General features: G+C 48.6%; 1 long non-coding RNA gene across 1 annotated transcript; it reads left to right on the top strand.

Moving 5' to 3' along the window:
* The first annotated feature begins 1337 nt into the window (after nt 1-1337).
* LOC105863939 (uncharacterized) lies at nt 1338-5407 on the top strand. The gene is made up of 3 exons (XR_001150732.2): nt 1338-3460; nt 3532-3667; nt 4698-5407. It is a non-coding gene; the product is annotated as an uncharacterized LOC105863939 (long non-coding RNA).
* The last annotated feature ends 1973 nt before the right edge of the window (nt 5408-7380 follow it).

Raw genomic sequence — 7380 nt, forward strand, 5'->3', positions numbered from 1 at the left:
CCCCGCGGCTCCAGCCCTCCAGAGAACTGAGGGAGGAAAATAGTCACATTGTTTGTCACTGTGTGTGTTCTTCTCTCTCAGGCTGTTTGTACAGTGTGCAGGTGTTACCTCAGGCAGTGTATTCCAAAGGGGGTTCCCCGAACACCGGTTCTTCCAGATGTAAATCTGAGATGTTAATCTCTGTTACTTACGGGAGAAGGTGCAGTGATGTTCTGTGATCAGACTATTTCAGAAACACTAGATTTAACGAAATTTTACGTTTCTTTACCACAGGGTTTCTAGGCTCCTTTAGCCTCCTAGCGTACACTGTGGCTTTCCAAAAAGGGAAATGTGTGGCATTTCCCAAATTTATGCATGGCTTTTAAATAGAGATGTTGCCCAGGCTTGCCTTGAACTCCTGGCTCTAGTGACCCTCCGATGTAGCTGGGACAATAGGCACGTACCACCGTGCCCAACCTATGCATTTCCCAAGTGTGGGTGAGAGGGTACTTCTCATGCAGTGCGCTCTGGACTTAGTGTCCCAGCAAGTGCTATCTTACGTCCTCATGTCTCGTCTGTCATTCAGTCTTGAGGCCATTCTCAAATTTGTCTTTTCCTTCCATTACTGCCCTCCGTCTAGTCCCAGCCGCTGCCTCCTGCCTGGGCTGCCAGCTCAGGCCTTCAACCCGAACTCCGTTCTGCCCACTGCTGGCCCGCCTTTACCCGGCCTGGATCCTCTGCCTGCCCTACCCCAAACCAGAACGACCACTCTTGAGAGCCAGCTGCACGGCACTGTTCCGAGCACCCTCTTTCTATTAGTGCATTCAGTCTTCCCGATGGCTTCGTGAAGTAGGTGCACTCTTAAAATTTTACAAATAGGGAATGAGAGACAGGGAGATGTTTGGTAACTTGCCCAAGGCCACGCTGCTGATTAGCAGGTAGGAGCCCGGCCTCTGGCTGCAGAAGCAAGACTTGCGTGTAGGCACCGCCTGCGCCTCTGCAGACCCGCCCTCCGCGCCTTCCTGGCCTCGGCTCCCAGGCCACGCTCCTGCAGCTTGGGCTGGATGCTTCTCGCAGGCCCGCTCCGCTGCAGGTGGGTTAGCCCGAGCCAGACAGGGCTCCAGCCAGTCCTGCTCAGGAGTCCAGACTTGGTCCTGAGGGCAGCTGGGAGCCATTGGCAGACGGGGGCAGGTGTGCGACAGGATTAGGGCTGTACTGTGGAAAGCTGTCTCTGGAAAGAGTGCAGACTCTATTGGCTTGCGTTTGGCAAAATCGGAGGAGGGTAGAGAATAAGAATGAAGACTAACACAGTACCTGCGTGAGTAAATTCATTTAATTCTCACAAAAACTCTGTGAGGTCTGTGCACTGTTCTCATCACCCCCATTTTACAAATGAAGAGACTAAGGAACAGAGAGGCTAAGGAACTCGCCCAAAGTTACCGCTAGAAAGTGATTTGAGCTGAAGCTGTTTATTTCTAAAGTGACATTCTCTTAATATTTCCAAAGTGAGCATTACTGCCTCTCCTGAGTGTTCTTGTGCTACTCTCAAAACTTTTCTCTTTGCTCAGAATACTTCATAATTGTTTTAAAATGGACCCGGAGTGGCAGATTAGGCGTGGCAAAGCTGTGAGAGGGCCGGTAGGTGAGCCCTGCGGGTGAGCCCCTGTGGTCCTGAGGTCCGGCAGAGGCCAGGACGATGCAGACAAGTGAGCAGATTTGAGGATGGCCAAGAGGGAGACCCACGGGGACCGGTGCCGAATGAGGTGCAAGGAATAAGGGAGAAAGAGGCACCAAAAGCCAAGCCCTGCGCTCAGTCTGGAAAATTGGGTGCTGCTCCGGCTTCCACTGCCTGGTGTGCGATGGGTGCAGCAGCCTTCTGGACGCACTGCCTGGCTCCAGTTCTCCAACCTACATTCTACTGTGCAGGCTACTGATAGCCTTATCTTTACCCAAAGTGCAAACACTGTCAGGGAAGAGGAAATTCTCTGCTAAGGTAAACGAAGAGTCAGCTAGGAATATTTACAAAACGCCCCATTATAATTTTTGTTTTTAATAGAAACCTAAGTTACCAGGAGGCATATGTTGCATGCCGGGCACAGAGCTGGGAATTAGACACGGTGGCTGAAGACATGGACAAAGATACAGCAAAATACGTGTCTCAAAAACATCCACTCCATCCACAGCCTGCAGCTCGAGACAGCCATGGTCGCCTACTTATGACTGGAAGGGGAAAATCATTCTCTCTGCCCCGAATATCCCTCGTCAATGCCTGAAATCCACCATTCGAGACTCCATAGAACCTCCAGATAGGATGTCTTGGAGCTCCTACAGCCAAACATTCCAGTATTCCACATGAGGAAGCCGGGCCCAGAGAGCTTAAGTTACTTGTCCAGCATCACCCAGCTTGTTGCTGGGCCCAGATCCAGAGTCTCTGAATTCCCGTGATATTCCCTCCTTAGAATCTTCTTTAGTAATCAAAATACTAGAGGGAAAGGGAGTGACACTTTCATGTTCCTGGGACCTAGGAGTGAGTTCCTGAGAGGCTTCCTCTGTCCCCAGAAGAAGAATCACACAGGAAGCTTTGCTTAAGAGGCCACTGACATTTCACTATAAGAATTCCTTTCTTCACAGCAGGCAGCTGGGATAGTGCTTCCTGGTTTTGCTCCAGGTCACAAAGGGACATTGTCCTCAGGGACACCACCTATGCCCCTGCTCACCTATCTGGGGAGCAGCCTACAGGCCTCTGTTGAGTGTGCAGGACCAGCCCCTGCCCTTGCCCAGAGAAGAGGGCCCCCACATCACTGAGTTGGAAATCTCTAGCCGGGGATCTGTCTAGTCCAGCTTCCCGCCTTCAGACAGGGATTTATTATCCCTGAGTTTACAGAGAAGGGCCTGAATCCCAGAGAGGTTAACTGACTTGCCCAAGGTCATACAGCTAGTAATTAGAACAGTCACTTAAGGCTATTACCTACTTAGAATCCTCGTGGCATAGACTGTGGGCGCTGAGAGTGATCTTATAAATACAGTGACCGTATTTTCAGAACCCAAAACTAGGACATTGAGCCTGACAAAGCCAAGTGCATTTACAGGGACAGGGAACAGATTATTTGAATTGGTACTGCCCCAGAAAAGGGACCTGCGTGTGCGGGGCCATCCAGTCCCAGCCCCTCTGTTCATAGTTGAGGCAGCTGAAGGCCGGAGAGGCTAAATGGCTTGCCAGAGGTCGTAGGCAGAAATGTTTTGTTTTCTCAAACTCTGAAGGTTGAGTCAACAGGGTGTGGGTGGGGGAGGACAAGAAGGGCCCATTGTTCCAGGCCGCCTTCCCTAGCGACGGCCTGGCCCCACAGCGCCTGTTCCCATCCAGAATGGGTGCAGCTGCCGCCAGACGCCAGAGCAAGAACGCTGAAGCCAGACAAAGCTCAGGCTCTTCAGCTCTCACAGACCTGGGCAGCCGGACAAAAAGGAATTCGGAGGACCACAGGTACCTTACTTCAGAAGCCCAGCACTCTGGAAAGTAGATATTGTCTTCTAAGGTTTTCTTTTTTCCCCCAGAGACAGGACGTTAACATGACAAGATATAAGCTAATGACCCCTCTGGCATTTAAATTCTGGTATAAATCAGGGCAACAAGTCACACTGACAGGTGTTGGAGAAGGGTCTACATAAGCCCTGCAATGAGCTAGGCACCGTAAGTATTTATTATTAAATCTTCAACTTGCACCTCACCCCTGCTGCATGTGCTGTTTGACCTCATTTTATAATTAGTAAGAGAGAGGAAGACAGAGTGAAGAATCAGCTCAAGGGCTCAGGGCAAGCCCATTTCCAGCAGCTCCTTTGTCCTGCAGGCCCCAGTCTCTCCGTCAGCACTCCTTCCCGTACTAAAAAGTGCGTTTCACCGCGTCCCTCCAACACTGCAGCTACTCAAATTAGGACTCCCAGCAGCAGATGGAATTCTTCCAACTGTCAGCCTACCCTCTCCTCTATGCAAATGCAGAACTACTCTGCAGATAGAGAAATTGCTTCCCGGAAAACCAATTTCCTCCTTATTGTACTACAGGCCGCTGCTGTGAGGGGCGGCTCCCGGCCTGCTCACTCCGCAGAGACAGCGACATTGCAGAGAACAAGTTGCTGAGCCCGAGAGGTAGAGAGGGGTTTGAATGGGAGCTGTGTTTCTGAGTCCCAGTGTAGACATTGTTTTTCTGATGCTTATTTTCCCTTGGTCTAGTTACTGTCCACCCTCCAAAGGCCTGAAACTAGTGCTCTCAAAGCCTCACTGCCTATGGCACACCCACTGTTATCAAGATTTTTTTTTTTTTTTTTTTTTTTTTTTTGAGACAGAGTCTCGCTTTGTTGTCCAGGCTAGAGTGAGTGCCGTGGCGTCAGCCTAGCTCACAGCAACCTCAAACTCCTGGGCTTGAGTGATCCTTCTGCCTCAGCCTCCCGAGTAGCTGGGACTACAGGCATGCGCCACCATGCCCGGCTAATTTTTTTATATATATATACAGTTGGCCAATTAATTTCTTTCTATTTATAGTAGAGACGGGGTCTCGCTCTTGCTCAGGCTGGTTTTGAACTCCTGACCTTGAGCAATCCACCTGCCTCGGCCTCCCAAGAGCTAGGATTACAGGCGTGAGCCACAGCGCCCGGCCTGTTATCAAGATTTGACAATTGTTTCATTCAATCCTTCCTTCATTCATGTCCTCTAAATTTGTTTCCAGAGAACTGCAACCTGCCTTTCAAGCTCACTGTCTGTTCCACTGGCAAAGAGTCTAGATGGTTGGCAAATGGCCGGACTCTACAGTGTGCTCCCAACTCTTGTCCCAATTAGAGCACTTTTCTGTGTCCACCGTCCACCCAGCCTTCAATCCTGCCTTGGATGAGAGCAAGTGACAGTGAACTTGAGAAGAGATAATAAACACCTGATCTCCCTGATAGCATCTTCTTTAATTATTTAAAGAAAGGGGTGGCTTCTTTAAAACCGCTTCCGTTCCAGTTCTTTTGTTAAAACTCTCGTAAAGTCAGTGACAGGTTGTGGAGCTGGGAGTAGGAAGGGGCTGGCGTTGTTAAGAGGGGACAGCGAGAAGATGCTTTTAGACGGAAAAGGAAGGGTGATGCAAACGACCCTTTAATTAGAAGAAAGCTATGCACACATTTTCTTTTTCAACCAAAGATGTCAGAAAAGACACCTTATATATTAAAGAGCAGATTTGAGAAGGGCAAAAGAACAGACAAGTGTAACTTCGATGGGAAAGTGCTGCTGCCTGTGAATACAGTGCACTGAGCATGAGGTTTGGAGTCAGGTCTAAGGAGCGGCTCTGCCACTTCCTGGTTGGGTGACCTCAGACAAGCTATTTAACTTACCTAACCTTCAGTTTCCTCATCTGTAAAACAGACATAATCATAGCCACCTTATAAAGTTGACTTGAGGATGAAATGAGAGGGAGAAGAGAAAGCATGCAAGAGCTTAGCGAGACCCTAGTGCATGGTAGACACACAATGCATGGTTTTTTTGAAAATGAATACTGCACTGAATGAACTGAGAAGAAAGAAAGTCAAGGAAGTGACTACCTGGACTGTTCTGAGGTTGTTTCTGGTGGATTTATTTCCCTGCTGGACTTTATACCATGGAATATACATTTGAATTCCTCATACAGATTTAATGAATATGTACTTAATTAAGATTAGACAGTATATTCAGTGGAACCTCTGAGTCTTTTTGTTTTGTTTTGTTTTGTTTGTCTTGAGACAGAGTCTTGCTCTGTCACCTAGGCTGGAGTACAGTGGGGTGATCACAGTTTACAGCAGCCTTGGACTCCTAGGCTCAAGTGATCCTCCTGCCTCAGCCTCCTGAGTAGCTGGGATGACAGGTACGTGCCACCTTGTCCAGCCCTCTGGGTCTTTTAATTAGAGATCATAAAAGGAAAATCAAATGGAAGCTAGACCCTACGAGGGAGACATAAAAGGTGCAGGCAGAACTCACAAACTCTCTTAGTAACTGTGGGGAGTTTGGGAATCAGTTATGATCCTTTTCTAGAAGAGGAGGTACTGAGCAAAGGGAATGGAGGAGAGAGTTGATGGAGATGAGTCTGTCTTATTTCATTCATGTCGCTGTAACAAATCCCCGAGACTGGGTAAGTTATAAATGACAGAAACTTATTTTTCACAGTCCTGGAGGTTGGGAAGTCCAAGAACAAGGCACTGGCAGGTTCGGTGACTGGTGAGGGCTTGGTTTCTACTACCAAGATGGTGTCTTACTGCCGAGTCCCCTGGAGAGTCCTCAGGTGGTGGAGGCAGAAATGCAGAAAGGACGGCTCCCTCTGCGTTTTCCTAAGGGACTAATCCAATCCATGAGCTCAGAGCCCTTGTGGCCTAATCACCTCCTAAGGGCCCCACCTCTCAATATGGTTGCATTAGAGATTAAGTTTCAACAGGAATTTGGGAGGGGACACAAACATTCAAACCATAGCAGGGTCCAGACTGAGAAATCAGTAATAGAAGAACAAGGAGAAGGTAGGAAGAGAAACATGCTGCCAGCCTATCCAACAGCCTGCTGGGGTGAGTGTCCACTCTCGTCTCTTTCCTGGCCCTTGTGGCTGTATTAGCAATATTCATGTAGCACCTGCCTGGCTAAGAGAAGATATTGTGGAAGACAACAGGGTGATTCATTTTACTTAATAACACTGTACAGAGCTTACTGTGTGCTAGGCACCTTTCTAAGAACCTCATAAATATTAACTTGGTTAATCTTCAAAACAACCCAATGAGATAGGTATTTTATTATCCCTATTTTACAGATGAGGAAACCAAAGCATGATCATAACAGCTACTTTTTATTAAGTATCTACGGTGTGGGAATAGTTTTGATGTTTTTTAAATGTAGTCCTCAGAAATCTATAAAATAAGGTTATTATTCGTCCTTTACAGAAGAAGAAATTGAAGTTCATTGGGCTTGGGTTGCAGCGCGGGCACTAGCGGTCTCCCCGCGCCGCGCTCCTGGATCTCCAAGGCAGGCCCGCTCCCCTCAGGAAGCTTGGACGGGACAGGAGATAACCACGCCTTGCGAGATAGACAGAAGTGCCACAAAAGTGAAACAAGAATTTCCTAAGTCTCATCTTTCCTCCCCTCTCCGATCACCACCACCATAAAGGACTGAAGCTCCCCATCGTGCTGTGGCTGGGATGGAAATAATCAGACTTACGGAAAAACTTACAGAGAAATTGAAGTGAGGTCTCCCACTCCCCAAAAGTGCCCACAGTCCTGGAGGTTTAATGACAGACTCTGACGGTCCATTCCACTGCTGCCACCTTCTTAGCCGCTGGCCTGGCTCCCCCACCGCCCCCCTTTCTCTGCCCTTGTGATTGAAAAGTCATCACCTCTGGGAAGGGAAGGAAGAGGAAGGGT

The sequence above is a fragment of the Microcebus murinus genome, chromosome 4 (genome assembly GCF_040939455.1).
Source record: "Microcebus murinus isolate Inina chromosome 4, M.murinus_Inina_mat1.0, whole genome shotgun sequence".
NCBI classification, from domain to species: domain Eukaryota; kingdom Metazoa; phylum Chordata; class Mammalia; order Primates; family Cheirogaleidae; genus Microcebus; species Microcebus murinus.